At 36.5% G+C, this 13693-nt stretch overlaps 1 protein-coding gene across 2 annotated transcripts in view; it reads right to left on the bottom strand.

Moving 5' to 3' along the window:
• The window catches only part of PTCHD4 (patched domain containing 4), a 197187-nt gene that overhangs the window by 127662 nt on the left and 55832 nt on the right, over window positions 1-13693 (bottom strand). The gene's annotated exons all lie outside the window — the stretch shown is intronic.

A 13693-nucleotide genomic window follows, 5' to 3' on the forward strand; every position in this document is an offset into this window, starting at 1 on the left:
AATTTTAAGGATCAATGAATCCAGGAGTTGGTTCTTTGAGAAGATAAACAAAATAGACAAGCCTTTAACTAGGCTCATCAAGAAAAAAAGAGAGAGGACACAAATAAACACAATCAGAAATGAAAAAGGAGAGATTACAACTGATACCACAGAAATAGAAGGGATTGTAAGAAATTACTATGAAGAACTGTATGCCAAGAAATTTGAAAACCTAGGGGAAATGGACACATTTCTAGAAAAATACAATCTTCCAAAACTCAATTAAAAAGAAGCAGAAAATCTAAACACACCAATAACAGCAAAAGAAATTGAAGCAGTAATCAAAAAAGTCCCATCACACAAAAGCCCTGGACCAGATGGTTTCACAGGAGAATTCCACAAAGCATTTAAGGAAGAGCTAACCCCTATTCTCCACAGACTATTCTAAAAAATCCAGAAGGATGGAAAACTCCCAAATTCTTTTTATGAAGCCAGCATCATCCTAATTCCAAAACCAGATAGAGACACAACAAAGAAAGAGAACTTCAGACCAATATCACTGATGAACATAGATGCTAAAATCCTTAACAAAATATTGGCAAATCGCATCCAAAAATATATCAAAAAGATCATACACCATGACCAAGTGGGATTCATCCCAGGGATGCAAGGATGGTTCAATATTCACAAATCAGTAAATGTAATTCATCACATAAACAAAAGCAAAGACAAAAAACACATGATCATATCAATAGACATGGAAAAAGCTTTTGATAAGGTACAACACCCATTTGTTATAAAAACACTCAGCAAAGTGGGAATAGAGGGAGCATTCCTCAATATAATAAAGGCCATATATGAGAGACCTACAGCCAACACCACTCAATGGGCAAAAACTAAAAGCTTTTCCACTAAGATCAGGAACAAGACAAGGATGTCCACTTTCACCACTTCTATTCAATATAATATTGGAAGTTTTAGCCACAGTGGTCAGGCAAGAAAAGGAAATAAAAGGCATCCAAATTGGAAAGGAGGAAACAAAACTGTCACTGTTTGCAGATGACATGATAGTGTATATGGAAAATCCTATAGACTCTACCAAAAAACTGCTCAAACTAATTAATGAATTTGGAAAAACAGAGGGTTACAAAGTCAATATCCAGAAATCAAGGGCATTTTTGTATACCGACAATGAATCAGCAGAAGCAGAAATCAAGGAAAAAATCCCATTCGATATAGCAAAAAGAAAAATAAAATATCTGGGAATAAACCTAACCAAGGAGATAAAAGACCTGTATGCAGAAAACTACACAGCCCTGAGGAAAGAAATCAAGGAAGACACAAACAAATGGAAACATATACCTGGTTCATGGATTGGAAGAATTATCATCAAAATGTCCATACTACCCAAAGCAATTTACAGATTCAATGCAATACCTATTAAAGTACCAATGGCATATTTCACAGACATAGAACAAACACTTAAAAAATTTATATGGAACCATAAATGAGCCTGAATATCAGCTTCTATTTTGAAAGAAGAACAAAGTAGGAGGGATCACAATACCTGATATCAAACTGTATTACAAGGCCACTGTAATCAAAACAGCCTGGTACTGGCATAAAAACAGGCACATAGACCAATGGAACAGAACAGAGAGCCCAGAAAAAAACCCAACTCTCTAAAGTCAATTAATATTCGACAAAGGGGGCAGTAACATAAAATGGAGTAAAGATAGCCTCTTCAACAAATGGTGTTGGGAGAACTGGACAGCTACGTGCAAAAAAAATGAAACTTGAGCACCAACTTACACCATACACCAAAATAAATTCAAGGTGGATAAAAGACTTAAATATAAGCTGTGACACCATTAAAGTCCTAGAGGAGAACATTGACAGGAAAATCTCAGATATTTCATGCAGCAACATTTTTACTGATATGTCTCCTAGAGCAAGGAATATAAAGGAAAGAATAAACAAATGGGATCTCATCAAAATTAAAAGTTTCTGTGTGGCTAAAGAAAACAGTATTAAATTAAAAAGACAACCAACTGTATGGGAAAGCATATTTACTAATGATACCTCAGACAAAGGTTTAATCTCCAAAATATACAAAGAACTTACATGACTCGACTCTAAGAAGACACCCAACCCAATTAAAAAATGAGAAAAGGACTTGAACAGACACTTCCCCAAGGAGGACATACAGAAGATCCAGAGACACATGAAGAGATGCTCAATATTGCTAGCCATCAGAGAGATGCAAATTAAAACCACAATGAGATACCACTTTACACCAGTCAGAATGGCTATCATAAACAAAGCAACCAACAACAAATGTTGGAGAGGTTGTGGGGAAAGGGGGACCTTAGTTCACTGTTAGTGGGATTGCAGACTGGTACAACCATTATGGAAAACAGTGTGGAATTTTCTCAGAAAAATAAAAATCGACCTGCCTTTTGATCCAGCAATTCCACTGCTAGGATTATACCCCAAGAATCCTAAAACATCAATTTCAAAGAACCTATGCACCACAATGTTCATAGCAGCACAATTTACAATAGCCAAGAGCTGGAAGCAACCTAGGTGCCCATCAGTAAATGAATGGATCAAAAAATTGTGGTACATATACACAATGGAATTTTTTGCAGCAGAGAGAAAGAAGGAACTACTACCCTGTGCAACAACATGGATGGAACTGGAAAGCATTATGCTGAGTGAAATAAGCCAGGGGTTGAAAGATAAATACCATATGATCTCACCTTTAATAGGAAACTAAACCACAAAACAGACAAGCAAGCAAAATAAGGGCAAGTACACTGAAATAGAGAACAGGGGGACAAAGACCAGACGGGAGAGGGGAGGGAATTTAAGGGGAAAATGTGGGAGGGATTTAGAGGAACAAATATGAAGGACACAGGGAAGATAGCTAAGGGGGGTGGAAATGGAAGGGAGGTGGGGTGCATGGGGGAGGGGTGGGCTGGAATGGGAGAAATAAACAGAAAACTGTACTTGAAAAATAACTAAATAAAAATAAAAAACAATAACCAGATATCCCAGGGAAGATAAAATCTTTATTTAAAAATATAATACTGACAATGTAACTGGAGTAATTATATTTTCCCAGTTGACTACATTGAAAGGGATATCATTCATTTTACATTCTGGTTGATCGGTTATCTGATTCATTAAATTCAATTTAAAATTGAAAAAAGAAAAAAAATTACAGGGAATAAGAAGCATCAATGCTAGGTACAAAATAGAAAGGGGGAGGTTAAGAATAGTATGGGAAATGGAGAAGCCAAAGAACATATATGTATGACTCATGGACATGAACTAAGTTAGGAGAATGATGGTGGGAGGGGGTGTACAGTGTGGAGGAGAATAAAGGGGATAAAATAATGGGAGAACTGTAATAGCATAATCAATAAAATATATTTTTAAAAATAAAACTAAAGAATAACATAAAAATAAGAACTTTAAAATATCCAAACTAAAAACAACCAAAAGTTTAGACTTTTCTTTCTACAAACTTTAACAGTCACAAAGCTATCAATAGGTCAATGTTTTGCAAACTGCAAACTATATACACTTTGGACTAGGCACTGGAAAAGATGGCAAATAGACCAAATTCCAGTCTCCAGTGAGTCAAAAAATCTAGACGAGGTGAATTATAACCTAGGTGTCAAATAAATGATTCACCGATTGAAGAGTAAAGGTGGAAGAGATGTTAAGGACCAATCAACTTCCCCATCTTATGAAAGAGAAAACATGGGAGACCCAGAAGTAGAAATCACCTAGTAGATAAGAGGAAGGGACTGGAAGGGACTCCAACTCTTCTGAATCCAAGCTGCTAAGCATAAGGATTTTCACATTAGTGAACCCTTTGCCAAAGAAAATAATTTTATCTCCAAAGGAAATCACTCTCCCCCAAAAGCAAGGTGGCTACAGTCAATGTGGCTGAGTAACAGCTCCAACTGAACATGCTTGATATCATAATAAGGTTCCTTCTGCTCCAGCAATGAGGACAATTTAAGAAGGCTTTTGATGGGTTAATGACCCTAAGTAAAACAGACCCTGTGACAAAAACCAATTTATCTAAAACCAATTATTAGAGAAACAGTTCCAATAATCATTAAGGAATTTTAGCCAACCATCAAGACTTAGAGAGCCCATTATATGCTGAGTACAGTGCTGGTTCATGCCTCCGACGTGCCCAAGAAGTAACACCATATGTTCCTTGTTACCCTGCCCTTGTCTAAATGGAGATACTCCCCCCCCAGCAGAACCAAGAGGAGCTGCTACTTATGCTTCTGAGGAGTCCTCTCCATCAGTAAATCTCCATTAAGTAGATCTGCATAATCTGTTTAAGACATTAGCCCAAAGAAAATTCTAGAGTGATTTTTCTAAAAATTTTGACTGTGACCCACATTAGAGAATATATTTCACATCATGATCTATTAAATACATATATGTCAAACTGAAACAAATATGACACAATAATTACTAGCATAACATCTTTTGATATTTCATATTCCTTTTTATTCTCTTTTCTTGAAGTAAAATATACATGTGGATTTAATACATTAAGTTGATCTAATAATTTTCTAGTAGATCATAACCCACTTGAGAAACACTGTGAGACCATTTATCCATTAATTTTGCATATATTTATTGAGTGCCTACACTAGGCCAAATACTGTTTGAAGTACTGGAAAACACTTTCCTTGAAGCTACCATGAAAGAAATCAGACTACCCTGACAACTCCATGCTGAAGAGGTCACATTCAAATTCAATGTTCCACAGTCCCAGCTGAGATTGTCCTTCAGAAATCCTAGATGGGAATAACAGCCATAGGAGCAAAAAAAAAACATCCTGGAAGTGTTTGACCTAGCCAATTAATGCAGCTTTCTAACATTCAAGTCATCTGCAGCTATTTGTCATTTCAGCTGAGGATTTAGACATCAGAGAGGTGGGAAGAGCTGACACCACTTGACCTTACCCAAATACCCACCCACAGAATGCATGAGCATAATGAAATGCTTATTACTAAGCTTCAGAGTGTCTGTTTTATGGCAATAGATAGTACAGAACAGACTCCAACTTAAAACAATTTTCTGACCCTACAGAGAATCATAATATTTTGATCCAATCAGCTTTTTACTATGATAATGTTTGAGGATGAAACTTCATTGCCTTTAACATTTGCCTTAATTTATGTGGAAGAGGCAATTGATGCTCATAAAATAATCTATTTGCTCTCAAAAAATTTTACACACTCTTGCAGTTAGTTGATGGCTATTTGTCCACTTGACAATAGAGTATGATGGGAAGTAACTGCACTACCTTGGATATAGTTACAGATAGGTGTGATTCCATTTTGGACTAGGAGCACAAACTCAAAAGACTGAATTGCAAGATGGAGGTATCCTGGATTCCTGACTTTCTGTTTGTGAAGAGGTACCAAGGAGATTTTCCTGACTCACACCTAACTCCAATATGAATAAGAAATAAATCTTTGTTGCGTTAGGCTAAGTAAATTGAAGGCCTTATTTACTATTGCAACATAGTCTAGTTGAGCCTAATTAGTATAAATTTCATGAACTGCTATTATAGTCACTCTGCCTGTACTATAAACCCTCTCCTTTTTTTTTTCTGGGATTTTTTTTCTCATCAAATTCATCTCAATGCCTACTCAACACCACCCTGAACAGCTATAAAATAAAGCTAGGCAGGGAGGGGTTGGAACTCAGCAACAACACTGACTGACTTCTTTTTTAAAAAATTCATGTACACAGAGTTCAAGTAAAACCTTATTGCTTCCTAGTTATTGTCTTAAATTTTCTTTAATTCATTGCCCAATTTTCCAAAGTGACTCTTTCAAACTTTCTTCTCTTTCTTCAACACCTCCTTCCCAAAATTTATTCTCAGCTGATGACTTGCTTCATATTTTACTGTCAAAGTTGAAGCCACAGAAAAGAATTTCCACATGCTCCCACCCCCACATGTGCCAATTTATTGGCTCTGTCCATGTATGCACCTTCCGTTTTCTTAACTGTAGATAAGCTGTCTATGCTCTTATATAAAGCCAATGACTCTACCTGAGCTCTGAATCTAGTACCATCTCTCCTACTCAATGATATTGCTTCAGAAATTTCCCTCTTTCTCTGATGTACCATGAAGCTTTTTTTCTTTGCTACACATTCCTATCATCACACAATCATTGGTATTTCCCTTTATTGCAAAACTCCATGAAAAAATTCTCTTTACTCACTGTCTTCACTTGCTATCTTCCAAGTACTATTGAACCTCTTTAAGTTACCCTCAGCTCTTCCCAAAAGCAGATCTTGTCAAAGTCACCAATGACTTTCAAATTGCTAAATAAAAAACAATTCTCACTTCTCACTGAACACAATTTTGTAGCAGCTTTTGAAACAATTGATCCTTTGCTTCTTTGTGAAACACCTTCTATTACTTGGGTGCTGGGTCACTACAGCGATCCCTCACCTATCGTGGGAGTTATGGTCCAGAGACCCCTGTGATAGGCGAAAATCTGCGGAGTAGTGGTGTTATATTTATTTTATTATTTATATATATTTTAAGGCTTTATAAACACTTCTCACACTCCTATAAACTTTTCCCACTCTCTTATCAACCTTTCCCACACTCTTATAAACATTTCATATGCTCTTAAACACTTTCTACACTCTTAAACCTACGTAATTTTAACAACATAGAAAATTCTATACGGGTACAGTGTACTGCAAAATCCTCCGATATAGTGAAAACTCCAAGATACAGGATTATATATATATTTAAACTCATGATACAGTGAAGCCTCAATAAGTGAATGGCAATATAGTGAGGGATGACGGTATTATGGTTTTTCTGCTAGCCCACAATCTGATTGTTCTCAGTATGTTTTCCGATTCATGCTCATTTTCCCAATCTCTAAGCACTGAAATGGTCACAGGATCAGAATTCAGGCTTCTGTTTTACACTTGCATTAATCTTCTAGTTGATCTTATCAGATTTCAAGTATTTCATAAGCTGAGCCACGATGAATCCAAAATTCATATTTCCAGCTTTAATGTACAACAGATTTTACTTCTGAGCCTGATCTGCATACTGTCTTATAGAGCTAACCCCATGTTTTCCCATTTGGATGCTTAATAGCCATCTCTACCTTAGCAGATATAAAACTAAACTCTTGATATTTTTTCCAGCAATTTGTTCCTCCCACAGTCTCCCTATGACAGTAAATGAAAACTGATTTCTATTAGATATTCAGCCCTCAAAGCTTGGGATCATTCTTGACTCTTCTGTAGGACAATTTCCAGTCCTTCAGCCAGTCCTGTCAATTCTACTTTCAAATATATATTCTGAGGTAAATCTCTTTTTAACAACTGTCACTGCTCCCATGTTATATCAAGCCACTATAATATCTCATGAAGATTTTGCAATAACCTTTACACAGTTTCCCTATAACCATTCTTGCTTTATTACAAACTAATGTCCGCAAATGCAGTAAAAGATGCTACAACATAATAGCTACAATGTAAACTCAAAGAAGTTTTACTGTATAAGTCAGCTTGTACTCTCTATTCTCAAAATGCTTCAGACAGCTTTCCATTTAAGTAATGGTTCTTAGTGCCCTTCATTACCTGGGCTTATAGTGTCTCCATAACTCCTCCTTAAAATACACAGATATTGTCCACTGTGTACCCGCCACACTTGCTTTCTTCCTCTTCCTTAACTTCACCAAGCAAGGTCCATCTCAAAGTCTTTGCATGTACGGTTCTCTTTGTCAGGCATACTTTTATCTGAGGTTTCCAAATGCCCCTTCTTCATTTAATTTAGCTCTTTGCTTCAATTTCATTATTTTACAAAAGCTTCTCTCTGACTACCTATGCTCTCTATCCATTTTCCTGTTTTATTTTATTTGATATCACTTATCAATGATATAAGATAGTGATGTAGATTTGCTTATTGTCTGATGTCACCCCTTTGCAGCCTAGAATGTAAAATCTATACAGGCCACAGCTTGACCAGTTCCATTTGATAACTTTTACTATACAACTCAAAATACTTGGAACATAGTAGGTACTTAATAAATATTTGCATAAATTAATAAACACATGAATATGAAGCTCAGTTTAAGATGATAAATATAAGTCTTATATCTGGGAACCCTAAGTTCTTGTGAAAAAACAAATCACCTGCATGTCTCCAAAGGCATCAAACTGACTACAGTAAGACTCGGGGATTATAAAACAAACTCAGATGGACTGCAAAAGTAATAGTAAACCAAGGCTACTAATGTCCCTGGAAGCTAGGGCAGAAGACCAACAGAAGACCAACAAGATACAGTAGGAGCCAGCTTGGCAAGTGTGTATGATATTTGCCCATATTTCTCCCTGGCAGAAAGAGAAGACGCATTCACATAAAGTGTGTGCGGTTAAAAAAAATCTGACAACCGGTTATAAGTTGAATTAGTGGCATTCTCGCTGGTTTATGCTTATACAGGGAAAGTACATTAGGCTGAAATTAAATGGGGCCATTTTGGGTATTTTTAAAAATTTATTTTAAGTCTGTATTTCTCTTTCTGCTATCTTTTCTAGAGAACATGCATATGCTTAAAATCATCTTTTCTAAACCTAAATCTATGATATACAGTTAGACAAATGTAATATTACATATGGGAGCACCAGAACAAAATATAAAAATTGGTACAGGCCTTAATAACTCAAGAGGATACAGAGGTATAGTATATGTGACTCTGAAGTTATATTGGGGCTCTTAAGTGGATGAGCAGTCACAAAAAAGAACAAGCAGATACAATAGAGAAGAAAGTGAGGCTGTTAAAAATAAGATGATTGAACAATATAACACCATAAATAGCATACCCAGCTTCAGGGATAAGTTCTGATGAGTGTGAATGGTTTGAATCTTGGACCTTAATAGAGTGAATGTTCACTGATTGAAAGAGATCCTTGTAAGAAGATGGGAATAGAAACAGAGGTTTACCAGAAGAGTTGGGCTTCTTCTTTCTTTTATACCCAACTAAATTTGGATTATGCAGTTCTGATACCTTATTAACTGTAATTCTTTAAAGGACTGGCTTAACCAGTACTGTGTATACCACTAGAAGATCTATCTATGTCAGACTTAACTTACTGATGCTCAACATCATGATCAAATTCTAACCTCAGTTGAAGAATGAAATGAATAATATTGTAGGATCCTCAAAATTCAGTACAAAAAGGTCCAAATATTTCACTTAATATATGAACTCACACAAAAGGATGAAAGACTATACATAGCTTTCCCAGTAAAACATACAGAGATAGTGGGAAAGCTGAGATGAAAACCCAGATTTCCTGACCGTGTAGAGTATTTTTCTTTTTATTTCACTAGTTCTCAGTCTTAGTATCTTTACCTTAGGAAAAAAATAAAGCACAACAAAACAAACTCTTCCTTGACAGAGAAAATATTTTATTGTTATATTTCAGAACATAGCAGAAGAGTTCCTTTTAGAATATTTTAAGGTTTTGAATTGCAGCAATACTGAAGAGCAACCATTCACCAAGCTTCCTAATTTCTGCACCTATACCATCCAGGGTTGATTTATGATGTTGAAGGTCACTGAGAGAGGAGAGAGTGTGAAAATTGTGTCTTGCAGTATCTGGACTTTTTCATCATTGTGGCTTTTTATGTTCTTATTTTTTTTTAAGACATGGAAATAGCACTCTGGTTTTATAGAGCCAATGTTACAACTTAGCATCACCAGAAAAAAGTTTTCTCATTATTTTTATAAAATATAAAATTTGATATAGTCTAAAGTTTCCCTGACAAACCTTTCCATTGACTAATCAGATTACCATCAATTACAGAAAAGTCTCTGAAAAGGAACCTCTGGCCAAGCTGAAGGTTTAAGTAAATATGCTTTGCCTTCTCATACAACCAACAAAGGAAAACAACAAACTGATAAACATAAACAACCAGAATTGACAGAAAATAGTCTGACAACCAAGGAGTTAAAGAAGAAATATTCATCCAGAATGGTAAGAGGGACAGATATGGGAAGCTGGAACTGAGAGGACACACAGCAAGGCAGTGGCTGGTGGATCAGGTGGTCCCACATCCTCAAGTGGATAAACAGGGAGGAACAACTGGGGAGGAAGATAGACTGTGCAATCCAGGGTTCTAGTGCAGGGCAATGAAGCACCAAAACCTCTGGCTATAAAAACCTGTGAGGATTGCAGCGGTGGAATAAACTCCCAGTCTCACACAAGAGTCCATTGAAGGGGCCCATGGGATCCTAGAACATACACAAGAACACCCATGCCAGTAATCAGCACCAGAAGGGCCCTGTTCCCTTGTGAGAAGTGGGGGAAGTGACTGAAAGCAGGGTGAGAGCCGAGCAAGTGACACTGTTTCCTCTGACCCCCTCTCCACATAGAGCACTGCAACACAGTGAAGTGGGTTGCCCCAGGCTGGTGAATACCTAAGGCTCCATCTGTTACAACATAACATGCCAATGTTATGGCAAGACAAACAAATGTGGCCCAAATGAAAGGACAGATCAAAACTTCAGAAAAATACAACTAAGTACTGATGAGATAGCCAACCTATCAAGACACAGAGTTCGAAATATTGGTGATCAGGATGTTCACAGAAATGATAGAGTGTGGATGTAAAATAAAGGAGGAAGTGAAGTCTATAAAAAGTGAAATAAAGAAAAAATATACAGGAAACCAAGAGTGAAGGAAAGGAAACTGGGACTCAAACCAATGGCTTGGAACAGAAGGAAGAAATAAATATTCAACTGGAACAGAATAAAGAAAGAAATAAAAAAAGGAGAGACTTAGAAATCTCCAGAACAAATTTAAATGTTCCAATGTCTAAATCATAGGGCTCACAAAAGAAAAGAGAACAGACGAGATTGGGCGCATTCAGGGTGGTATGATATACACAATGGAATTCTATGGAGCAGAGAGAAAGAAGGAGCTACTACCTTTTGCAACAACATGGATGGAACTGGAAAGCATTATGCTGAGTGAAATAGGCCAGGTGCTGAAAGACAAATACCATATGATCTCACCTTTAACAGGAAGCTAAGCAACAAAACAAACAAGCAAGCAGAAAAAAAAAGAAAAACCAAAGACACTGAAATAGAGAACAAGGGGACAGTGACCAGAGGGGAGAGAAAAGGGAAGTTAAGGGGAAAAAGGGGGAGGGATTTGGAGGAACAAATAGGAAGGACACAGGGATGAGAACTAAGAGGGGTGGAAATGGGAGTGAGGTGGGGAGCAAGGGGCGGGGGAGGCTGGGATGGGAGAAATAGACAAAAAAACTGTACTTGAAAAATAACTAAATAAAATTTAAAAAAAAAAGAAAAAGAGAAAGAAATGGAAAACTTATCTGAAAAAACAACAAAGGACAACTTCCCCATCTGGTGAAGGAAATAAACATGTACATCCAAGAAGCTCAGATAGTCCCAAGTTGTACCCAAGGAGGAACACACCAAGATACATTATAAGTTATCAAAGATTAAAGATAAGGAGACAATCTTAAAAGCAGCAAGAGAAAAGAAGACAGTTACTTAAAAAGGAATTCTCATAATACTATCAGATGATTTCTCAGAAAAAATCTTACAGGCAAAAAGAGCTGGAAATAAATATTTGAAGCCATGGCATGCCAGAACCTACATCCAAGACAAAGCTCTATTCAGCAAAGCTCTCATTTAGAATGGAAGGGCAAATAAAGTGCTTCCCAGATAAGATTAAGTTAAAGGAGTTGTTCATCACCAAGCCATTATTAACAAAATGTTAAAGGGACTTATCTAAGACATTGAAGAAGATAAAAAATATTAACAGTAAAATGACAATGAACTTACAGCTATCAACAACTGAACCTAAAAAACAAAAACGAATTAAGCAAACAACTAGAAGAAGAACAGAATCACAGAAATGAAAAATCCCATGAAGGGTTATCAGCAGGAAGGGGGAGAATAGGGGCAAAGATATAGAGAATAAGAAACATAAATGGTAGGTACACAATAGACAGGGGGAGGTTAAGAATAGTATAAGAAATGGAGAAGCCAAAAAACTTATATGCACTTCCCATGGACATGAACTAAAGGGAGGGCGAAGGCTGGAGAGAGGGGGGTGCAGTGTGGGGCAGATAAAGGTGAGAAAAAATGGGACAGCTGTAATAGCATAATCAATAAAGTATACTTTTAAAAAGGAAATTCCCTAATAAGTTCTAAGGCATCTAATTTTTCAATCTTGAATGAGTCATGTTTCATTTGTGATTCATGCTCTATGATTTTTATGCATCTTATATTGTTATTTCAAGTCAAGAGACTAAGCTTAAAAACATAATTATAAATGGTTCAAATCTAGACTCATCCTTGTCACTGGTGAGCATTTTTTTTCATATAGTTCTTTGGGAAAAGGAAAAAGACTTTTTATTAACAAAATGAACATGCACTTTAAAATGATAGGCAAAGTTCAGGAATACTTTCAATTTCTAAAACCCAAGGACTATTTCCTATTCATTATTGAATGCATTACACATAGCACACCAGTTTAACCACTAAAAAAACTATTGATAATGAGTGTATTAGCTTTAAGTACACAAAAACAGTTTTTTGAACATGGTACAGTTACTATCTTCATTTTATACAAGAAACTGAGGCTTAATGAGATGAACTAGCTTAACAGAGACATAGTGAAGCTGGGTTTCCAGACAAGGAAGTTTGGCCCCAGGGTCTACAATATGAATCTGCCTTTCAGAATTCTTCATGAAAACATTTGTTAAGGTAAAAACAAAGAGGACTTGGGTCGCCTAGAATTTGTGACCACATTCTTGTGTCTTTTTTCATCTAACAATAAAACTGTAATCCAGCGCTGATTTTAACCTGAGGAAAGAAAAGCAATTACTTTACAGGTGACGCTCTCTCGCTCATGTCAATTCACCACCTAGAGGCCATTTCTACAGCTCATCCTCCCAATGGCTACATGTAGAGAATTCTATCAGGCCTGAAAGAACTTTTGCAGTGCCCCAATTGTCCCCATTGCTAGTTGCTGATCCATCACTCCCTCTTCTTCCAAGACTTGATCTTTCCTTTTGCAAACACACACACACACACACACACACACACACACACACACACACACACCACATTTTCTAGACTACTCTGTATGTCTGGGAGAAAACTTACAAGAATGGGATACTCTTGACAGGATTCTCATTAATTTTTTTCATCTCTGATGAAATTTTTAAGTGGCATCAGGGAAGTCTTAGTTTACATTCAGGTGGAGAATGGAGTGTATTATTGGCAAAAACTTTGAAGTGGCTTGATAAAGTTTAATGAAGAAGTTCTTTGAGATTGGAGCATATGAGTGGTCCTCAGAATGCTCATCCTATGATAGTCACTCTTCATCATGAACAACTTGAGGATGCCCACAAATATAAACCACAAAATTTTCTTTGAAAATCTTGAATATTTTGCATCTCCTTAAATCTGTACTCTATAGTACCTGAGCTATAACTTTTGATGACATAGAGTAGAGAATTACAATACTGTGTAATTTAAAAATAATTTGACATCATTCAATTCCCCAACCTAAATTGAAAAATGTCTTGGTCAGCCCATAATTTTCTGAAAGGCCCAATAAGGTGAAAGGCACCACCCCCAGGAAACTT

The sequence above is a fragment of the Artibeus jamaicensis genome, unplaced genomic scaffold (genome assembly GCF_021234435.1).
Source record: "Artibeus jamaicensis isolate MK-2021 breed Jamaican fruit bat unplaced genomic scaffold, CSHL_Jam_final contig_484, whole genome shotgun sequence".
In the NCBI taxonomy this organism is placed as follows: domain Eukaryota; kingdom Metazoa; phylum Chordata; class Mammalia; order Chiroptera; family Phyllostomidae; genus Artibeus; species Artibeus jamaicensis.